General features: G+C 38.1%; 1 long non-coding RNA gene across 1 annotated transcript; it reads left to right on the plus strand.

Moving 5' to 3' along the window:
• The first annotated feature begins 926 nt into the window (after positions 1-926).
• LOC146729639 (uncharacterized) lies at positions 927-2,517 on the plus strand. The gene is made up of 2 exons (XR_014928085.1): positions 927-963; positions 2,358-2,517. It is a non-coding gene; the product is annotated as an uncharacterized LOC146729639 (long non-coding RNA).
• The last annotated feature ends 22,515 nt before the right edge of the window (positions 2,518-25,032 follow it).

The raw sequence follows: 25,032 nt of genomic DNA on the forward strand, positions 1-25,032 counted from the left end.
GACTGCGGTACATTTTGTGATGTGGACGAGCAATCATAAATCCCTGTATATACTTATATTGGAATTGAGTAAAAGCATTTATACAAGACGTGATTTGATTCGTTAAAAAAAAACTTTTACCAAGCAAGCCGCTCTCTGATTGGCTTGATTGATAAGTGTTAGGATTGGGTGGCCAATCAGACACAATGCAAGCTGCTCTCTGATTGGCTTGATTGTTAGGCGTTAGGGTTGTGCAGCCAATCAGGCACTTCGATAGTGCTTTAATCTGTAGCCGTCCGTTAATACAAATTATTTTTTGGAGATTTATTGTATTCTAAATAACGAATGGATACCACAGTCAATCAGCTTTGTCTCAGCATTGTTTTCACTTTACCGGAAGTAGCGAGTCTGGGGTTCAGAAATACTTCTGCTTTGTCATGGCGGAAAATACAGATAATCATTAGCTGTGACGTCATCAGGGGTAAGAATTGTTCTCTCTCCTCGCACTTCGTGATTGCGCTGGGGATTCGCCGTGAGTTGACAAGCCCTGTGTGCGCACCCCATGCGAAACGGCGTAGCTTCCGGCACAGTCCCCCAGTTGCTGAGGGACTGTGCACGGCAAATGTGATATCCCAGAGTTCAATGCGTTTTGTACCATCCAATATACACTTTATCTCCGCACGAGGGCGCAATTTCAAATTGAAAGAAAAACTAGCATACACGCTATTACCATTCTATGACCTCAATTGACCCACCAGCCTCATTCCCAACTTGATACTGGAATTCTCATTTTTTTGATGTATTTAAAGTTTTTTACCCGGATCGTTTTAACCATTTCAATAAATAGTTATAGACTATAATTGATTATGCGAAATTACTGCAATTTTGGTGGTTTTTGGCCTACTCCTCTCACTGTTATGTTAGAATTACCGCAAGAGTGCCTCCCATGGATTGTCAACATGGCGGCTCACAAAGTTACGTTCGGTAAGTCCTTTTTTTTTACGTTTTACACAAGAAAAAAGCAATTTTTAGAAAATAACGTTCGATTTCTTCAATTGTTGGCGCCTTTTTTGTTGCAAAAATGCTGGTCGTGAAAATGAAAAACGTAATTTTGTTGGGGATTTCGAGAGCTTTACAACGATATGTAGATCGACCATATACACGTTATGTCCCTCATAGGAGCACAGGCGCTCGGAACGTTTCTTGGCTAATAAAAAACGACCTGAAGTGGGATCGGCATAGTTAGTCAGTCGCCGGTAAATTCCCCTACTACTCACATAATAACACAATACGTCTACGCTGTATATTTGAAGCAGAGGCTCGTGCATGCGCAGCTCCACCCATGCGCAGTTCCAAACATTTACGCATGCACGAGCCTCTGCTTCAAAATATCCGCGTAGACGGGTTGATTCATATTGCTCTGGTGTTTCGATTTTCACAGGATTTAACCCATTTTAGTTCGAATAAAGGAAATGTAAGTCGATCGATAGTTTCTACCAATATCATGCTTGAGTTGTGTGAAGCGGATCGAAATATAATTTGGAAAATCGTTTTATTTTCGGGAAGTTTCGATGTCATGGTGTCAACGCTTTCCTACCTTGTGTTATTATATGAGTAGTAGGGAAATTTACCGGCGACTGACTAACTATGCCGATCCCACTTTAGGTCATTTTATATTATCCAGGAAACGTTCCGAGCGCCTGTGCATAGGAGTAGTGAATAAAGTGTCATAATGTATTTTGTCATTAATTTGCATACCATATATTCACTATTGAGATAATATATACGCTATTGAGATACTATGGGTATAGGGATAAAATGAACATTTTCCATGTATCTGTTTTTGATACCAATGCATTTCATTCGTTTCTCTCAATATTATTTTCTGACATATTATTCATAATAAATTATGTAATATTAAAGTGAGAATATACTAAATATAGTTAATAACAATTGATTTTCAAAAAAAATGTGCCACGCCCCCTCCACTTGCCCCATTTCTCCAGTAAACGTGACGCACATTGATGTGTTTGAAGTTGAAGAATTAATACCTAGAAATTACAAATTTGACAATTTAGGCTGACTTTAGAATAGTTTTACCAAGTGTAAATAATAATTTATTATTATGACAGATTTTTTATATTAAATATTGAGATTAGTTTAATAACAAATGATTTTCAAAGAAAATGTGCCAGGCCCCCTCCACATGCCCCCATTTTTTACAGTCAAAGACATCATAGAAAATAGTGTCATTACAAATTTGACAATTTAGGCTGACTTTAGAATAGTTTTACCAAGTGTAAATAATAATTTATTATTATGACAGATTTTTGATATTAAATATTGAGATTAGTAATGCTTCTTGTGTTTTGTTTCAGATCTTTTGTGCTGAACTTACCATGGACAGCATGTGACGAGTGATACCTGGCTTGATTTTATATACAACATGGAGATGTGATGCACATAGTGTGCATTTGTATTCCTTGTGTGTGCCAAATAAAATTTCAAAATGTGATTCAGCAGAATCCAACAAATTCACTTCAATGTGTTCAGTGTATTTAATTTCAAATGCTAGTGAAGCTGCTTCAAGTTTCTTATCAAGTTTGTTAAGATCATCCTTTTTAGTAACTTGAAGTAACTTTGCTGAATGATTTGCTTCATTAATTTCAACCTTGGTATCAAATTGGTCGACCAGTTTTGTTTCATATTGCTTCACATCATGTTTTTGATCTTCAGATAACTTTGCAAACTTTTGTATAAATTCCAGTTGTTGGTCGATCTTTTGAGCCTCGTTGAAGAGCTTGTCAATTAGTTTACCCACGTTTCTCAATTTAGCATGAAGGTGATCCATAGTGTATTCATTTATGGGGTCATACTTTATAAGAGGATGATTACTCTGACCATTACTTTTTTCTTCTGCCCATGAATTCATATCCGCAAGAGTGATAGACATATCTCATTCATGATTTGGATTGTGACATTTATGAACTGTAGCCAAACATAAATTGCAGAAAAAACTGGTATTCTTTCCCTGCAAGACCAAACTTTTATACTTTTCATCTCGTTCCAGTTTTCTACAGTATTTCATCCCCTTTATCCCATGTTGGGCAAATTTTTCAGTGCATGCCAGAACAGGAAGAATATCAACTTCTATCAGTGCATCACTCTCTGGGGCATTTATAATGGCAAATGGAATGCGGCTTGCATCAGAAGACTGGATTTGGATTTCTCCATACTTCATTACCATTATATTTTATCAGACGTATAGCACCACTGATGGCAAATACTTTGAAATTTTGGGACACTCCCTTGAAATCTTGGAAAGTGTGGCCACCCTCACCTACAACTATTTCTAACTTCTGTCTCTCATTTTCATCATCAAGGTCATAATCCAATTTCTTTTCAGTCAATATGTTGAGGACACTTCTCCAAACCAGGCCTTCAATATCATGAACAAACCAGCCCTTTTTATCTTGAGAGGCAGTTTCTGACACCATAGTGTGGAACCGTTTCAAATTATTTCACAAAGTGGTTAATTTGAGAATTCTTGAAACATTTTCTTGTGTTCTCAGAGATTTCTCTAAACCATCATTGTCAGATTCAGATAGACCGCCCCCTAGATGGATAAATATGTGTTCTGCTTCAGAATCATTCCATAATTTAGCGTCATTTGTAGTCTGATCTAATTTCTGGGAAGATGGTGCTGCTAATAAAGCCAATTTAACAGAAGGAGGCAGAATATCTGATGTAATGGCTTCCTTGAAAAATGATACAGATAATACTGATTTGGCAAATGTTTTATCTTTATTTAATCGTAATTGCCAAAGGGCACTCTCATCAAATCCAGACAACTTTTCACCTACTGCCTGGTGCTGATTTAAGATTTTACTGATGTAGGCTCGACTCCCAGTGGCTTTCTTAGAAATTGCTGATCTTTTCGTGCTAAATAGAACTGCAAGAGAGACTTCCAAATATTTCTTTGAATCATCCCATTCGTGACCCTTTAAATTTTCCAGCAAATTTCTCACCACTTGTCTTACTTGAGATGGCCTTTTTTGAATGATCAAATCGGAAAGTTGCCCTATTCCATTAGCAACGAGCGATCTCGCCTTCATCAGCTTAAATCTGTGAAAAGCACGGCTGGCAATAGAGCTTGCCGTCATTCCCATAACGAACAAATCATTTGACGCGATAGCATAAAATCGCCTAAAAACCATTCGAAGTGAGCACATCGTTTTAACTTTCTCGAACTGTGAACTATAGTCATCACTGTCATTAAAAAAGCAACAAAACCCGAATATTCGAGTCAAAATCTCGGAAGAAAGATCAGAAAGCGAACGACCTTGTGTGCCGACGGACAACATCGGCGATCGAGTGAGCAGTTGAAGCCAATTTCCCACGTAATTTTGCGGCAAAACTTGCCTGCTTGACTCTTTTGGATACTCTTAGCATGATTGTGTAGGAATACGTCCAGAAAATGTGATATTGGTACAATAAATCGCACGATAAGCACATGGAAGGCTAACCCGGAAACAACTCAAGCGCTAAAAACGATTTTTGCGCAGAACGATGCCAGAATTGCAGTTCTGCGCATAGCAATATGCGTTGGTACAGAACGTGTTGAATTCTGGGTAAAACCTCGTACCGTGCTGTGCTTCGGCATAGTCATAACACTGACGCGTTTTGTCACTAGAGGGCGTGATTTATCTAAAATGTGTATTCGGGAACTGTAACACGAGTTACTGTATTTTTCACTTGGTGAAGCGGGTCGTTGAATCTTAATCTAAAGAAAGAGAACACCCCATTCGACATGTTTACCCGCGGGGTAATTTATAAGTTGATGGAAATTTGCAGTTAGTGAGCCCAATATTTATTTGGATTAGGTTAGGTCCCGTTGTTGCTAGACCGTTGGGGGCTCCCTCCACTCATCCACATCCGTTGCCGGTCTTTATTATACCCTCATTCCATTGAATACATTCCATTACACTTCATTCATTCAATAATGATGGATGAGCCATAGATGTGGCAGCTTTATTTACAGAAGTGGACAGAAAAAAATTTAACATTGCACGTTATACCAGGGTGGGCTGCTACTAGTTGTGATCTCCCTGTTATCCTATGTCCGCCACCCAGGAAAAAAACTTTCTAAAAAAAAAAAAACTCCATTGTTTTTTAAACTATTAAAACTATTGAGAAATCCGATTTATAAATTCATATGTCGTATATATGCACTTTCACATTAGATAATTACCTCATGTACAAATCCTAATTTATGTAATTTTTTTTTTCATTTTAATGTGGATCGCTGTATATTTGTTCATACAAGTAAAGTCTCAAATCATTGAATTGAATTGATTGGCCTCGCGGAGTACGGAAAAACAGAAAGGTATGCCCATAGGTTATAAACATATTTATAACAGTTTGTAAATACTGATCACCAGCTTTCATTCAAAATCAAATATTTAATAATGATTGGCTTGAGCACTCCACGTGGTCTACGCCCATAATGGGTGCACACGCCTCCGAGTGACATAGCAACTGTGATCACCCACCGTTGGCTGGTTCCCGCTTCAAGTGTCATGGCGCAGCAAGCCAAAAGAGGCAGGTAATTAGTAATGGTTCCGGCATACTGATTGGTCCGTCACTTTTTCGTTGCTTGTTCTATTTCCCTTAGTTACATGACGTCAGCGTTTACGCTCGTGACCCTAAAGCAGAGGTTTCCTTTTACTCTCAAAAGTTAGGCAAATAAAAAAAAACTGTTTCCTTTGTTAGAAATTTGCACAGAAGCAGCGAGAAATGCCAGAAACATCTCAAATATGTACTAGTAAGTCTAAGCAGACAGAATGTATGGGCATGGCGTAATGAAGACTTGTTTACAGAAAACGAATGTTAGAATGTTTTCAAATTACGTCACTCGGTCACGTGACTTTGGTTTCTGGATTGGTTAATTTAAATTCTACCAGTCATTTTGATTTATATAAATATTTATAAAACGTTTATAACATCCCCAGGTTTGTGCCTTCCATTGTATAGTTTAGGAAACATAAGACAGAAACGCCGACAGAATAAAGTGAACAAAAATTGGCGGTAAACAGGGCCATCTAAAGCTTGAATCCTGAATGTCAATGTTGTTTTTGCTTTATAAAAATTTTAAAACGCTGGTTACTGTGTAAGCCTCATTGTCACCCATACTTCAAAAAATGACAAGTCTTGTGGCGAACAAAAATGAACTAAATACCAACAGAGTCGGAATAGTTTGTTCTTTCGTTGTTATCGTCACTGGCGCATGGATCGATGGCTTGGAACCATAGAGGTGCATGCATCCCCTCAAATGGGAACCCTTTATTTGGGAGCTTTGAAAAAAAAAACGATTTATAATTTAAATCAGGTGGTATCTAGTATCTGATGGTGAAAGTGTCAGAAATAGATATTAGGAAATCGGGCATGTGATATTAGTATACATAACTCACGCGTGAAAAGAAATATGGCTTGTGAAGACATTCTTTTAAAATGGGATACAGGTCGTTTGACCACAGTGACCCGTGATCTCAGCATCCGTAACTTAAACTAACTAAATATTCCACAGACAAACATAAATCTATATAGATATACCTCCGCTAAGAGCGTGATTGCTTCTTGTATGTACTATGGGTAAACGCTTGACGTGTCGGAGTCAACTGTGTCTGATTCGCCAAGCACAATAACTCCCAAGAGGACATGGTGACTCATTACGATGAACCTCTTCGGCCATGATGACACCACCGTGACTGCTAGAGATCTCCTGAATTTTTTTATGAATTGTATTGTTTGAGAACTTTTACAAATCTCACGCAAACTGAATAAAGATTGTTAAATCAATTAAATTAATCATTAAATCATTAAATCATGCGATTCGTATTTTCATTTGCTAGAGTGAGTATCAAAACTACCATAGTATGCCATTGCAAATGTTGACTTGGCGCTGATTGGACAAGGATCTCTTCATTTCCAAAAAAAAAACTGTCAGTTCGACTAAAATACTACATTTTTAACAAGTATGTAATTATACATTTTTGCAATGGTTCGATGTCTGTGAAATCCCCCCCCCAGTACAGTTGGTGTTAAAAATGACAGAGGCCAGCTAACTGCGCTTCAGCTGATTTATCTCATGTGCGAGATATGGGTCTCATATAAACACAGATGGCGACTTTGACTGAGATAAACGAGTACAAACTAAGACGCTACTTAGCTTTAATTAGGTATTGTGAATGAAAGGTATCGAAGGAGTCACCGGCGGTAATTAGTGCAAGTCGCGCCCAGGTCAAACCTCATACTTGTGATTTCCATTAGAAGAGCGCATTGGATTGTGGGAAAATCAATGTTTATCAACACAAATGTCGCACATACGCGGCGCGACGACCACCACCCTTCAACCAAGTGATATGTGTATTTGGTTCTAAATACATGCTCGGGATCTCTGGTCAGGGGTTGGTGCATCTTTACAATGACACCTATACCATGTTGCGCTATGAGATATATATGCGGGTGTGAGTATGTAAATTTTAGTTGGGGTTGGGGCGCGCGATGGATGTGCCCACTAGAAACCGACCTTAATTTTATGTGTTCATTGAAGATTACCAATGAATACACAGTCTATAGATACAATGTACCTCACACAATATTGGCAAACTAAAAGCGTGGACGGCAAAATCATATTACTCACAATATTCAATATAGTACTTATGGAATTTTACGCAACACCCATTATTCAGCCAATCAACACATAATCATTGCTTGTAATGGCAACTGGTCGCGTACGGGGATATCTCAACTCGCTTCAGCCAATACAAATATTAATATTTTCCATATTTGATCATGGATACGGTTTGAATACGTCGAGAATAATCTTGGTTCAGGTTGTGTGAGTTTTGTTTTCAAGGGTAAACTCTTTATAACTACTAAACGTTCGAGGAAGTTCTTGCCATGACGTCATCCCAACTTAAGTGTGTCCTATACTCGCTATAGCCCTTCTAGGAATTAAAGTTAAGCGCGTGAAATTAAAAATAGCTGCCACCGAACGAACTGAGATATGGCGGTGAAATATCAATGACGATGAAACAGCAACTTTTGTTTTACACGCAACTCCAGCCCTGCAGTGTACAGTCATGCAAATGGACACGGCTGCTCTAAGATACTGGGATTGAAATTCTAAAAACAAACACCACGTATTTCTCATGATGTCGATATAAACCATTGTGTTGCTTTGTTTACGCTCTGGATCCAAACCTCATTTTGTTATAATTATCAAAATAAATATATCGAACGAGGGTAGGAAAACGTCAATTTATTAAGTGCATGAGTCTAAAGGTTTAAGATTGTTGGGAGGAAACATCGGATGGATTCATCGTTGATATGAATTGAATTGTGTGTTTATATTCGCCAAGAAAATAAATACTGTAAGGTGGGTGGCTTGAATAGGGGACTATATTTGTTGCGCATAGAGGCGCACCGGACTCTTTACTCATACAAGCATAAGTCTCACAACGATGAATGCAATGCGAGAATGATGCCATTTTAAATGTACGCCCCTTAATCGACAATGTTGCAACTTTCCTCGATAGTATCAATACACTGAATTATGCCACATATGTTTAACTCATTCATCAAAGCAGTTACTGTAACTAGCGGGGGATTGGTCATTGCAGAGGAAAAATCACAAAAAGAAACAAACATTACAAAAAGAGATATACACGCGTTTGAAAAAAAAATAAAAAAACACCATCCTAAGAATTTCTCATAACCATCTCTAACTGAATAAAAAAACGCAGGTTACTGGTCCCTGTGGGAAAGCATATTTTCGTTTTTTTAAAAACAAACCTGTGTATGTTCAGTTTCGCGTCAACCATGGATACTGATTCTAGTTATGTTTGTTTATTTATACAGAAAGTAAATAAGGTAATCGAAATATTATAGTCCATGTAACTGGAAAAGTGAAACAACAACAGCGATAGAGTCTCTGGCACAACGCGCTGGCTCGACACGTGACCATAACTAGCGCGTAGGATTGGTCAACTGCGAAAAGATAACCAGAGAAGTTATGTCGGGCACGCGGAGGACAGTTTTATCAAAACATTGGGGATTGTGCCACTGTCCATATGTTCAATGTGTATTTACGAGGGGCGTTCAATAAGTAATGCCCGTGACCCACTTCCAGTTGTCAGATCTAGATGAAATTTTGCATGCGTAATGATTTACATCTCTATGGGTTATGTTGCAAACAACAGCTCTGAACTAATTGTGGTTTCTGATTTACTGGTGTTTGAACCGAGTCAGGTGTGAAATGGAGCCAGCTGCGCAGTGATCTGTTTTTTGTAAGGACTTTTGATGAAATGAAAGAAACTTATGATGATGATGCCCGATCATATGACCTTGTAAAACGCTGGCATCGTGAATTCAAACATGGCCGGATGTCTGTGGAACCAGCTCCCAGACCTGGTCGTCCCTCTTCTGCCATTGATGAGGCATCTGTTCGTCAAGTTGAAGCAGCCATTTTGGAAGATCTACGCATTACTATTCGCCAAATAGCCCAAGATCAAGATTAGTACAGAGTCTGTGGAAACTATCACTCATGATCATTTGCATATGCATAAGGTGTCTGCCAGATGGATTCCCAGGTTGCTCACACCTTTCCAGAAGCAAGAACGCGTCGACTGCTCGAGGATGAATTTGGAGATGTGCCAAAACGATAAGTCAAAGTTTTTCAAAAGACTGATTACATAGGATGAAACTTGGGCCCATCACTATGATCCAGAGACCAAAGCCCAGTCAATGCAATGGAAGCACTTGGATTCACCACCTCCAAAGACGGCAAGGGTGCAGCCCTCCGCTGGCAAGGTCATGCTCACAGTCTTCTGGGACAGGACGGAGTAGTGACGACAGATTTCCCGGCAAAGGGCACCACAATTACAGGAGCCTATTACGCTTCAATTTTGATGAAATTAAGAGAAGCTATCAAAATCAAGAGGCGGGGCAAGATCAGCAAAGGTATCCTCCTTCTGCAGGACAACGCTATGATGTCCTCCCCCATCCCCCTTACTCTCCTGACCTTGCACCCTCTAACTTTCATTTCTTCCCAGCCATGAAGTTGTTTTTGAAAGGAAAGCGTTTCCCAGATGAGTTACGACGCGGTTGGAGGACCAACCTGGGGTGTTCTACAAAATCGGTGCCCAGAGCTGCATCAAACGATGGGAGAAATGCATAACTCTGGGTGGTTCCTATGTGGAGAAAGACTAATAACTGTGCCAAGTTTCATTAATTTCCTGCTATGGGAAATGGATCAGGAGTATTACTTATTGAACGCCCCTCGTATATCACGCGGTCACCGCCGCGAGATGCCAAATTAGTCAATTTCACAAGTCATTTTTTGTCCGAGTACGCTCTCAAGTTCGCCATGTTTTCATCCTCGTTCAGGATGATAGTAGTCATGTAAAACCACTAGGATAGAACACCTATCAGTGATCAATATCATCATATCGCATAAAACCCGAAATTAATCTGTTCGTCAATAATATGTTTATAGTTTATATTTTGTAGATATAACACTTTATTTGCAGTCGTATTTGTTCTTTCATATATAGAAACGGAATATGATTGTTTGGATTGCTAGGTTGTGCAAATAATTCAATCCCCGGATTTTGAAAATAAATAAAAATAAATCTCGATGATTTCAACGACTCTGACAGTGAGTCATGTTGACAATTAATAAACATCGCATCAAGTACCATCCTCTCGCACATATAATCGAGTATAATGTGTGTTTCAGTTCTAATTATAGCAAGTTGAGTTCACCTTGATGGGAAAGGTTGGACATGATTCGATCTAATGTCAAGTTCCTGCCAGAAAACGCACACACAATTTATAGGTAATAAACATGCTCAGAAATTAAAGTCCCAATCTGGGTGATTAAAAAGTACATTATAAAGATGGAATTCTACGACTTAAATCTATGGACTTAAAGCGCGGTAGTCGTCGCGCTGCGCATGTGCGAGATATATGGGTCTCATATAAACAAAGATGGCGACTTTGACTGTTGCGCAGATCAACGAATACGAACTGACACGTTTCCAGGCTTAAATTAGGTAATTTTCACGTGATTGGAAGGTATCGAAGGAGTCACCGGTGGTAATTAGTGCAAGTTGCGCCCATGTCAAACCTCATACTTGTGATTTCCATTTGAAGAGCGCATTGGATTGTGGGAAAATCAATGTTTATCAACACAAATGTCGAACATACGCAGCGCGACGACTACCGCGCTTTAAAATTGCATTTCCCCTTTGCATAATCTGCAGAAACCCACCACTGGTCTATGTAACCACTATAAGGATGGAATCCCGAAATCGAATTTATACATACTTCTTATTAAACAATTGAGTGATTACAACAATGATAAATTGGGTTTGATTCGGAAATTAGTACCACGACCTTTGGGTCTGTCAAGCGCGCAGATATTTCAGAATGTGTTAACAAACTAACTGTATCATTCCGCAAGGTGATCGCGTACAATACTGTAAAATGACTAATTTTCGCTGGGTTTAAATTTCACTGATTTACCATTTCAGGCATATTCAGTGGGTTTTAATTTTACAGTTTTATTATTTAGATAATGTGCTCTATCCTCAATTTTACATATTCACTGGGTTTTAATTTAGCGCATTTTCCAGTCAGCGATATAAGCGAAATCAAAACCCAGTGAATAATTAATCATTTTACACTAATCAGTGATGAGTGGTTCTGTGACAAAAATGTACTTTATTTGAGTAAGAGGTTGGCCATTAAAAACTTGAGAGTGGAACTACTGTGCAAATATATTTTTTTTTCAACGAGTTTTGTGAAACTTTTTTTAACCACAATGATGTTTCTTTGAATATTGCAAATTTTCTTTTTCAAGTAGGTGTGGTATTTCTATAACCCTCCCTGTATTTTTTCTTCACAATTGTCTGTGCAGAACTTCCCTCAAACTTTCCCTAACATTGACAGATTCGACAGTCGCCAAGTGAGCAGGAGGTAATTTTATTTCAAAAGGGTTTCTAAGAAAATTTAGATGATTGACAGATTCCGTGGGTTGCTGTGTATGTTGATGTTTTCTCCAATAATGTTGAATGAAAGTGACAGTGTCTGTATCTGGACATACACATAGTAAAACACGCATAAAATATGTTCTGCAAAAACACGTCAAGTGTTGTGGTATAAAAAAAACACGTGACGGCCACATCATTTTCGAGGTTCATTACTTTGAGACGCTGTTATGATATCTCTCAAGGGAACAAAGCGGGAAACAGCAAACAGCTGTGGTCTAATATATCACCCGCAATAGAGAATACCGAGGCTATCTGGGTTATGTTAGCCTGACAGACTTCAAAGCGCGACCTTAGCAAATGTCGGCTACATATGTGATCAAATGGAAGCAGAAAGTAAACAGATGTGTTGTAACCGATAACGTCCACAACATGTTATCTAAACGCTATATATCGCCAAGTAGACACAAATGGCATCGTGATATCAGCGTCGATGGGGTTAATACGCGACTTTTAATCAATGTGCGTGTATGTGGCTTGATTTTAATTCAAGGATATGGGAAGGGAAAAAATCAAATTTGACAACTTGTTGATAGAGTGTGTTAATATGTAAAATAACGATCACTTGTCGTATGAATGGTTAACCCCGGTGGTGCGTCTTCAAGTGTACAGTATATGTCACCACGACAGCTGTTTTAATAATACTATTACAGTAATTACAGTGCCGTCCATATAAACACACCGACTGAATAATATATCACTTGTGGACTACTATAAACGGAACCAAAACATCGCCTACCTCAACAGAAGAACACAAATAACAACAACGGCGAATTCAGTAAAACCACACCAGTGGACCATTACGGCCTTCCACGATTAAGTTACACCCCGTCACCCTGAGGTCTGCGACAACTGGTACAGTAAGCGGGAGATCGTCATGGGGCGTGTGTGGACATCTCTCGCTGGAGTTCTACGCCATGTCTACTAACTAGTGCAGGCTGCCACTGACTCATAAGTCTCCGTCCCTACTATGCCCACCGAAACATTGGGGCATTAATCTTCAGTAGCTTACGGAGTTCAGAATGAGTGAAGTGATCAGAGCGAACCAATTACAACCGGTCTCTGAGGTCGGCAAGGTTCTGATAAAGACTAATTGGGATGCCCGATAATTTATGACAATTTTTTTATTTTATGGCAGTGGTACAGATTTTCAACAGTTTTACAGGAAACGCATTTCTCGTAAAAACAAATATAGTCGGGACAGCTGAATATGACATGGTGTGGTCACGAATGTCATGAATGAATTAAAGTGAATCTCACTGCACTAATATCCGAATAATATGCCAACGAGTTTCAGTGACACGTGACATTATATCTGAGTACTTCATCTAACCAGCCATTTTGTTCATTCTCGTTCACAGCGCGCGTTTTACCCATACTGGTTTCCAAGTGGATGGTTTATTTATTTCATGATATACAGTAAATACATGCCAATCAATCAATCAATCAATATGGTGTTTATATACATTATCCCACTTATAAGTGCATTTCTAATTTGAAAAAAAAAGTATTGCGAGAGTAGCACTGATGTTATTGTATTTAGAACGACCGACCACCGTGTAAGTCCACCGGAATCTCATCACTTTTATTGAGTGCAGTGTAATTCCGCACTGGTAGTTACGATTTAAGTATATCACAGTGTGACAAAACTACCGCAGCTTTTACCAGTGAACACCAGACTAACTGCAATATAAAAACCTAAATAAACTGGCTTTGTGAATGCAATCAAAACCTGGCTGCCACACAAGTTATTTCCAGTCTGATTTCAATTACAACGCATCACCAACGTTAGTCCCATATCAACTTCCAAAGCATTAGCTAGACTCAGTAAACAAGTGTTAAAGCGGGAGGGTCGTCCCCTGCGCACGCGCGGGAATTGAGTCCCAAGCGACGATAACAACACACGCTAAAAACGCAAAGGCTCATGGGTGGACGCTTGTTTGTAAACAATGACACGCTATGGCCACCTGACGCATGCGCAGATGACGACGCCCCACTTTAAATATGAGCAGACAAATGTGGCCATATTTCACCGGGACTGAAGCTGTTTAAGAAAAGGAGTTATGGCATTTTTGAATAAACAGTTCTCTGTATAATATCAAACCCTTCATTTACCACGTATTATCTGAAAATTAGGATATGGAAGAACGCAAGGAATGAATTGGATTCAAGTTGGCCACCGAGAAAATGGTAATTTTTATCCAATTAACTATTTTGAGCTATAGTGGGCAGATCTCATATCTTAAGATGGTTTTGTTCGTTAACGCTTGGTGGAAAATAATATGTAGTTACCAGATTGGAAAATTATATGTGTTTCGTAGATAATCGCTATCTATTTGGTATGTAATTGAATTTACAGATGGATATCCCACCCATGTGATTGGTCAATCCTGCCAATCACCAGGTGGTTTGATGTGTACTGTAGAACATGTTGCGAATTTGACTCTTGGCATGAATTAACAAAATCGTAATTTAGCTAAAGTGTTAACTATCTCCCTGTGAGAATATACTCTCTGTTAAATTAGCTACATCTCGAATTAGCGAAATTACAGATTAGCTAAATTAGCTAAAATAACATGCTAGCTGAAAAGACATGTTTTACAGTATATTTTTCACCGAAAATGCCTTTGTTATGAGGAATTGGTCAAATAAACGCCCCAGCCCTCAATGTATTTGCATATGCCCTTTAATTAACTACAGGTGTCTTGGACATATACAATTGAAATGGGGGGGGGCTGCACTTAAGGGGCAGGGTTAGGATTATATTTATGGGTAACTCTTACCAATTACTGTTTCATTCCCTCCATCAACGTGTTAGCTGTTTCAAATGTTTGCATATCAGAGAAATGAAGCATATGTACAAGGAAAAATTGATACGCTGAAAAACCTATCAATAAATAAGCTGCTCTCTGATTGGTCTGATAGTTAGGTGTTAGGGTTGGGTAGCCAATCAGACACAATGTTGTAAATAGCTTTGCGTTGACTCAATTATCATACTGCTCTTTTGCACAGTAGTGCACGAAAACCACGGTGATGTGCATCGACATTACAATATTCGGTAGTTTGCAAATACACTTAATCATCTTGTTTTATGCCCCTCCAATCACAGAAAACAAATCAATCTACTGGCAGAAGCAGGTGTTCCGTGAACTCCTAAAACGCCCGCTAATTGGTCAGTTGATCGACTCATGAATACTCAAATAATAGTCTCCAAATACATGTCTTGTCGGTGGTTTTTACTGGAAAGAATGTAACACTATTATCGAGACATTTGAAGGCAGTGCTCAATGATGACATCATTTAAAAATGTTCCAATGTTATTGTATCAGCCAATAGAATATCAGTATCAGTTTGGAAATTTATAAAAATCAATGAAATTTAGTTGTGGTCGCAATAGTACAAGTTGTAATTGGGGTGGGCCCGGGGGGTATTTGCAAAAAATACTGACAGGGGTGTGTAGCTGGTTGTTTGAAATCCCAACCCCTTATCAGACAGAAATAAACTCAAATTGCTTACCCCTTTTTAGACAAACTGTGGATATTTGACACCCCTTTCCAGACAATAAGCATAAATCTTAATGGTACCAAGGGAAAAGCAGGTGGACTCCGGGGAGGACTTTGACGATCAAAATGAAGTTACAGAAAGAAAAAATTAGCTTCATTATCCTGATTGTTGGATCACTCAAGCTCTAGAAACAGTCTTTGGAAAATATGGATCCCTTTTTAGACAGAAATAATGAAAAAGGATACCCCTTTTCAGACAGACAGGGTAAAATAAGATACCCTTTTTCAGACAGAAATGGTGAATTTGGGACCCCTTTTGGCGGCACATATACATATAGGGGGTGGGGGCAAAATCAATTTCATGGCTCTCTAGCTCTCATTGAGTTCTCGGCACCCATTTGCGTGCAAGGTCAACTTACAATTCCAAAAATGCGATAATTTACGTGGAATGAAATTAAAAATTGCGCCTTCCAGCGACGAATCGCAAGAAAACCGCGGTGAAATCACAGGGAGCCCAGGAACTATGATCAACTGTACGCACTCCTTATGAGCGGGGGGGGGGTATTATCGGCTGATATCTAGTATAAGAAATAGGCAAGGGATGAAGGCTCCACCCAGCTCATATTTTTTGAACTGGAAAAAACAGACGAACAGAATGAAAAATTAAATCTATAAAAAATACCAGGTTGAAGAATATTAGTTGCTCTTTCAAATTTCGCCATAGCCTTACCTCAATTTTACCTATATCTGCAGAATAAACCAAGAAAACTACACAAATTGACTCCATTTATGAATAACTAACGGTTGGCCCGAACGCACGGCACAGTTGGAGGCGTGGCTTGCTCTGAATTTGTCATGAACCAATCACGGGCTCCCTGTGGCTTTACCCAATTTGTAATTTTGACGTCACAGAAACATTTCGTCGTTTTTTTCTTTCAAATATATATGAGATTTTGTATGTAAATATATATATTTCCTGTATTTTTTTTCTGCAGCATTTGTCAAAATTTATTCTGTGAGTATTTTTTTTCAATTTCCACCCAATCCATACTTTCTAATGGTCAACCCCCGTTGTCTAATCTTTCCTGTGAAATCGCATTAGAAGTTATAACATCACTGGTAGACGATGGCTATGCATCGTTCCACTGCCATTAGCTACCTGAAACTGGTACGACTTTCTAAAACTTTAACTTTATATTTAAAAAAAAACACCATAGATAGATTCAGTAAGTCGGTACACAATGAAAAATGACTTGACTCGTCACCAGTATTTCGAGGGAAATATGCGCAATGACGTCATGAATGAACTAGACATGTCATTCTGTGGAATTTAGACTGCGATTTTTAGAGTCATTAATCGCCTGTACAAATAGTTGACTTACTATACCGTCAACACGTGGTGCTAATGTAATTGACGTAAGAACGGTTGTGAAATGAACAAATAAACACACGTATGAGTACGTTGAATTCTGACAGTTTAATGAGGTGAATGAGTTGACTCACATTGTTCATCTCGTAGATCGTGAGCAACGTGTCGGGCTTTTAAACCACCCGGCACAACGAGGGGTGGGGTGGGGGGGGGGGTTTCCAACTGACCCTTTATCACTGGGACTGTTGTGTGGCATAACATTGTGCAGCAACTGTACATAGAACATAATCGGTAATAATCCCACACCGTTCAAGGAAAAGTTCTTGATTTACGTGTTCGACGTGACCAAAATTGATTTACATACGTGACCAAAATTGGATCTGGTAATCTAGACATGTACATACTACTGTCACTGTTTGATAAACTTATCAGACCAGTTATTGTGTATGAGAGTAACATTTGGGGGCTATCGGTACATTCTTGGTATCTCAAAAAGTACACCAATCATGGCAATATATAGTGAATTGGGAAAATTACCACTTGACTCTTTTATTAAGAAACAAATGATAAAATATGCCAATCGTATTGCAAATTCCACAAATACTCTACTTCGAGAAGCATACTATGGCAATAAAATTATTAAAAGTAAATGGTTTAAGAAACTTGATTTGATATTAAAAAATATTATCTCATTATCAAAATTAAAAACAATTGATGAGAAATTAAAAGAAGAGTTTACAACTGAGTGGAAAAATGAAATAAATAATGACAACAAGGACAAATCAAATTCTAAAAATAAGCTAAAAATCTACACACTTTTTAAAACTAAAATAGATCAAGAAACTACTTAACAATTATGAAAAACAGTGAAATTCTCAAATCCTTAACAAAATGTAGACTTGGCAAATGTATACCAAATTTTGACAAATTTAGTAATGAAAATAAATTCATATCATTACTAAGTGGCGCAAAAATGTCAATTCCTTTAGCACAATATAAAAAAAAAAACTACCTACATAAACTAAGCCAGTAACACATTCCTTGTATACAAATTTTTTATCATTTCTTTTTATTTTTACTTTTTGTCTTTACTTTTTATGTAGTTATATTTCTTTTACTAATATCTGATTTGCAACCCTTTTCATCACCTTCGGGGATGTTGTGTGTTAATGAATAGATACTAAACTATTCGCCCGTCTATTACTATATCACCCCGTATATTACTATATCACTCCGCGTTTCTGTACGTTACAATATGATACGCATATAATGCGTCCGTGCGATACGAATTCGTCCACTCTGCAAAACGATAACATATACTGTGACCGGAAACATGGGTTTATCCACGTAGAAAAATGATAAACAAAAAACAGGTTCGGGTGACGTAAGTGCATCCACACGTAAGTGTTAACATATAATTCGCTTGGGCGACATGAGTTCTTCTTCTACACGTACCAAAATGATAAACACACAGTACGACGGGTGACATGAGTTCGTCCACGTAACGAATGATAAACATTTAATGTAAAGGGTGACATGTCTTCGTCCACGTAACGAATGATAAACATTTAATGTAAAGGATGACATGAGTTCGTCCACGTAACGAATGATAAACATTTAATGTAAAGGGTGACATGTCTTCGTCCCCGTAACGAATGATAAACATTTAATGTAAAGGGTGACATGAGTTCGTCCACGTAATGCATGATAAACATTTAATGTAAAGGATGACATGAGTTCGTCCACGTAACGAATGATAAACATTTAATGTAACGGGCGACATGAGTTCGTCCACGTAACGAATGATAAACATTTAATGTAATGGGCGACATGATTTCGTCCACGTAACGAATGATAAACATTTAATGTAACGGGTGACATGAGTTCGTCCACGTAACGAATGATAAACATTTAATGTAACGGGCGACATGACTTCGTCCACGTAACGATTGATAAACATTTAATGTAAAGGGTGACATGAGTTCGTCCACGTAACGAATGATAAACATTTAATGTAACGGGCGACATGAGTTCGTCCACGTAACGAATGATAAACATTTAATGTAAAGGGTGACATGACTTCGTCCACGTAACGAATGGTAAACATTTAATGTAAAGGGTGACATGAGTTCATCCACGTAACGAATGATAAACATTTAATGTAACGGGCGACATGAGTTCGTCCACGTAACGAATGACAAACATTTAATGTAAAGGGTGACATGACTTCGTCCACGTAACGAATGGTAAACATTTAATGTAAAGGGTGACATGAGTTCGTCCACGTAACGAATGATAAACATTTAATGTAATGGGCGACATGAGTTCGTCCACGTAACGAATGATAAACATTTAATGTAAAGGGTGACATGACTTCGTCCACGTAATGAATGGTAAACATTTAATGTACAGGATGACATGAGTTCGTCCACGTAACGAATGATAAACATTTAATGTAAAGGGCGACATGAGTTCGTCCACGTAACGAATGATAAACATTTAATGTAAAAGGTGACATGACTTCGTCCACGTAACGAAAGGTAAACATTTAATGTAACGGGTGACATGAGTTCATCCACGTAACGAATGATAAACATTTAATGTAACGGGCGACATGAGTTCGTCCACGTAACGAATGATAAACATTTAATGTAACGGGCGACATGACTTCGTCCACGTAACGATTGATAAACATTTAATGTAAAGGGTGACATGAGTTCGTCCACGTAACGAATGATAAACATTTAATGAAAAGGGTGACATGTCTTTGTCCACGTAACGAATGATAAACATTTAATGTAAAGGGTGACATGAGTTAGTCCACGTAACGAATGATAAACATTTAATGTAAAGGATGACATGAGTTCGTCCACGTAACGAATGATAAACATTTAATGTAAAGGGTGACATGTCTTCGTCCCCGTAACGAATGATAAACATTTAATGTAAAGGGTGACATGAGTTCGTCCACGTAATGCATGATAAACATTTAATGTAAAGGATGACATGAGTTCGTCCACGTAACGAATGATAAACATTTAATGTAACGGGCGACATGAGTTCGTCCACGTAACGAATGATAAACATTTAATGTAATGGGCGACATGATTTCGTCCACGTAACGAATGATAAACATTTAATGTAACGGGTGACATGAGTTCGTCCACGTAACGAATGATAAACATTTAATGTAACGGGCGACATGACTTCGTCCACGTAACGATTGATAAACATTTAATGTAAAGGGTGACATGAGTTCGTCCACGTAACGAATGATAAACATTTAATGTAAAGGGTGACATGTCTTTGTCCACGTAACGAATGATAAACATTTAATGTAAAGGGTGACATGAGTTAGTCCACGTAACGAATGATAAACATTTAATGTAAAGGGTGACATGTCTTCGTCCCCGTAACGAATGATAAACATTTAATGTAAAGGGTGACATGAGTTCGTCCACGTAATGAATGATAAACATTTAATGTAAAGGATGACATGACTTCGTCCACGTAATGAATGATAAACATTTAATGTAACAGGTGACATGAGTTCATCCACGTAACGAATAATAAACATTTAATGTAAAGGGTGACATGAGTTCGTCCACGTAACGAATGATAAACATTTAATGTAAAGGGTGACATGACTTCGTCCACGTAACGAATGATAAACATTTAATGTAAAGGGTGACATGTCTTCGTCCACGTAACAAATGATAAACATTTAATGTAAAGGGTGACATGACTTCGTCTACGTAACGAATGATAAACATTTAATGTAAAGGGTGACATGTCTTTATCCACATAACGAATGATAAACATTTAATGTAACGGGCAACATGACTTCGTTCACGTAACGAATGATAAACATTTAATGTAAAGGGTGACATGTCTTCGTCCACGTAACGAATGATAAACATTTAATGTAAAAGGTGACACGACTTTGTCCACATAACGAATGATAAACATTTAATGTAAAGGATGACATGAGTTCGTCCACGTAACGAATGATAAACATTTAATGTAACGGGCGACATGAGTTCGTCCACGTAACGAATGATAAACATTTAATGTAAAGGGTGACATGACTTCGTCCACGTAACGAATGGTAAACATTTAATGTAAAGGGTGACATGAGTTCATCCACGTAACGAATGATAAACATTTAATGTAACGGGCGACATGAGTTCGTCCACGTAACGAATGACAAACATTTAATGTAAAGGGTGACATGACTTCGTCCACGTAACGAATGGTAAACATTTAATGTAAAGGGTGACATGAGTTCGTCCACGTAACGAATGATAAACATTTAATGTAATGGGCGACATGAGTTCGTCCACGTAACGAATGATAAACATTTAATGTAAAGGGTGACATGTCTTTATCCACATAACGAATGATAAACATTTAATGTAACGGGCAACATGACTTCGTCCACGTAACGAATGATAAACATTTAATGTAAAGGGTGACATGTCTTCGTCCACGTAACGAATGATAAACATTTAATGTAAAGGATGACATGAGTTCGTCCACGTAACGAATGATAAACATTTAATGTAAAGGGTGACATGTCTTCGTCCCCGTAACGAATGATAAACATTTAATGTAAAGGGTGACATGAGTTCGTCCACGTAATGCATGATAAACATTTAATGTAAAGGATGACATGAGTTCGTCCACGTAACGAATGATAAACATTTAATGTAACGGGCGACATGAGTTCGTCCACGTAACGAATGATAAACATTTAATGTAATGGGCGACATGATTTCATCCACGTAACGAATGATAAACATTTAATGTAACGGGTGACATGAGTTCGTCCACGTAACGAATGATAAACATTTAATGTAACGGGCGACATGACTTCGTCCACGTAACGATTGATAAACATTTAATGTAAAGGGTGACATGAGTTCGTCCACGTAACGAATGATAAACATTTAATGTAACGGGCGACATGAGTTCGTCCACGTAACGAATGATAAACATTTAATGTAAAGGGTGACATGACTTCGTCCACGTAACGAATGGTAAACATTTAATGTAAAGGGTGACATGAGTTCATCCACGTAACGAATGATAAACATTTAATGTAACGGGCGACATGAGTTCGTCCACGTAACGAATGACAAACATTTAATGTAAAGGGTGACATGACTTCGTCCACGTAACGAATGGTAAACATTTAATGTAAAGGGTGACATGAGTTCGTCCACGTAACGAATGATAAACATTTAATGTAATGGGCGACATGAGTTCGTCCACGTAACGAATGATAAACATTTAATGTAAAGGGTGACATGACTTCGTCCACGTAATGAATGGTAAACATTTAATGTACAGGATGACATGAGTTCGTCCACGTAACGAATGATAAACATTTAATGTAAAGGGCGACATGAGTTCGTCCACGTAACGAATGATAAACATTTAATGTAAAAGGTGACATGACTTCGTCCACGTAACGAAAGGTAAACATTTAATGTAACGGGTGACATGAGTTCATCCACGTAACGAATGATAAACATTTAATGTAACGGGCGACATGAGTTCGTCCACGTAACGAATGATAAACATTTAATGTAACGGGCGACATGACTTCGTCCACGTAACGATTGATAAACATTTAATGTAAAGGGTGACATGAGTTCGTCCACGTAACGAATGATAAACATTTAATGAAAAGGGTGACATGTCTTTGTCCACGTAACGAATGATAAACATTTAATGTAAAGGGTGACATGAGTTAGTCCACGTAACGAATGATAAACATTTAATGTAAAGGATGACATGAGTTCGTCCACGTAACGAATGATAAACATTTAATGTAAAGGGTGACATGTCTTCGTCCCCGTAACGAATGATAAACATTTAATGTAAAGGGTGACATGAGTTCGTCCACGTAATGCATGATAAACATTTAATTTAAAGGATGACATGAGTTCGTCCACGTAACGAATGATAAACATTTAATGTAACGGGCGACATGAGTTCGTCCACGTAACGAATGATAAACATTCAATGTAATGGGCGACATGATTTCGTCCACGTAACGAATGATAAACATTTAATGTAACGGGTGACATGAGTTCGTCCACGTAACGAATGATAAACATTTAATGTAACGGGCGACATGACTTCGTCCACGTAACGATTGATAAACATTTAATGTAAAGGGTGACATGAGTTCGTCCACGTAACGAATGATAAACATTTAATGTAAAGGGTGACATGTCTTTGTCCACGTAACGAATGATAAACATTTAATGTAAAGGGTGACATGAGTTAGTCCACGTAACGAATGATAAACATTTAATGTAAAGGGTGACATGTCTTCGTCCCCGTAACGAATGATAAACATTTAATGTAAAGGGTGACATGAGTTCGTCCACGTAATGAATGATAAACATTTAATGTAAAGGATGACATGACTTCGTCCACGTAATGAATGATAAACATTTAATGTAACAGGTGACATGAGTTCATCCACGTAACGAATAATAAACATTTAATGTAAAGGGTGACATGAGTTCGTCCACGTAACGAATGATAAACATTTAATGTAAAGGGTGACATGACTTCGTCCACGTAACGAATGATAAACATTTAATGTAAAGGGTGACATGTCTTCGTCCACGTAACAAATGATAAACATTTAATGTAAAGGGTGACATGACTTCGTCTACGTAACGAATGATAAAAATTTAATGTAAAGGGTGACATGTCTTTATCCACATAACGAATGATAAACATTTAATGTAACGGGCAACATGACTTCGTTCACGTAACGAATGATAAACATTTAATGTAAAGGGTGACATGTCTTCGTCCACGTAACGAATGATAAACATTTAATGTAAAAGGTGACACGACTTTGTCCACATAACGAATGATAAACATTTAATGTAAAGGATGACATGAGTTCGTCCACGTAACGAATGATAAACATTTAATGTAACGGGCGACATGAGTTCGTCCACGTAACGAATGATAAACATTTAATGTAAAGGGTGACATGACTTCGTCCACGTAACGAATGGTAAACATTTAATGTAAAGGGTGACATGAGTTCATCCACGTAACGAATGATAAACATTTAATGTAACGGGCGACATGAGTTCGTCCACGTAACGAATGACAAACATTTAATGTAAAGGGTGACATGACTTCGTCCACGTAACGAATGGTAAACATTTAATGTAAAGGGTGACATGAGTTCGTCCACGTAACGAATGATAAACATTTAATGTAATGGGCGACATGAGTTCGTCCACGTAACGAATGATAAACATTTAATGTAAAGGGTGACATGACTTCGTCCACGTAATGAATGGTAAACATTTAATGTACAGGATGACATGAGTTCGTCCACGTAATGAATGATAAACATTTAATGTAAAGGGCGACATGAGTTCGTCCACGTAACGAATGATAAACATTTAATGTAAAAGGTGACATGACTTCGTCCACGTAACGAAAGGTAAACATTTAATGTAACGGGTGACATGAGTTCATCCACGTAACGAATGATAAACATTTAATGTAACGGGCGACATGAGTTCGTCCACGTAACGAATGATAAACATTTAATGTAAAGGGTGACATGACTTCGTCCACGTAACGAATGATAAACATTTAATGTAAAGGGTGACATGAATTCGTCCACGTAACGAATGATACATATTTAATGTAAAAGGTGACACAAGTTCGTCCATGTAACGAATGATAAACATTTAATGTAAAGGGTGACATGACTTCGTCCCCGTAACGAATGATAAACATTTAATGTAAAGGGTGACATGACTTCGTCCACGTAACGAATGATAAACATTTAATGTAACGGGCGACATGACTTCGTCCCCGTAACGAATGATAAACATTTAATGTAAAGGGTGACACTACTTTGTCCACGTAACGAATGATAAACATTTAATGTAAAGGGTGACATGACTTCGTCCACGTAACAAATGATAAACATTTAATGTAACAGGCGACACGAGTTCGTCCCCGTAACGAATGATAAACATTTAATGTAAAGGGTGACATGACTTCGTCCACG

The sequence above is a fragment of the Saccoglossus kowalevskii genome, chromosome 21, assembly GCF_978046115.1.
Source record: "Saccoglossus kowalevskii chromosome 21, keSacKowa6.1, whole genome shotgun sequence".
Lineage (NCBI taxonomy): Eukaryota > Metazoa > Hemichordata > Enteropneusta > Harrimaniidae > Saccoglossus > Saccoglossus kowalevskii.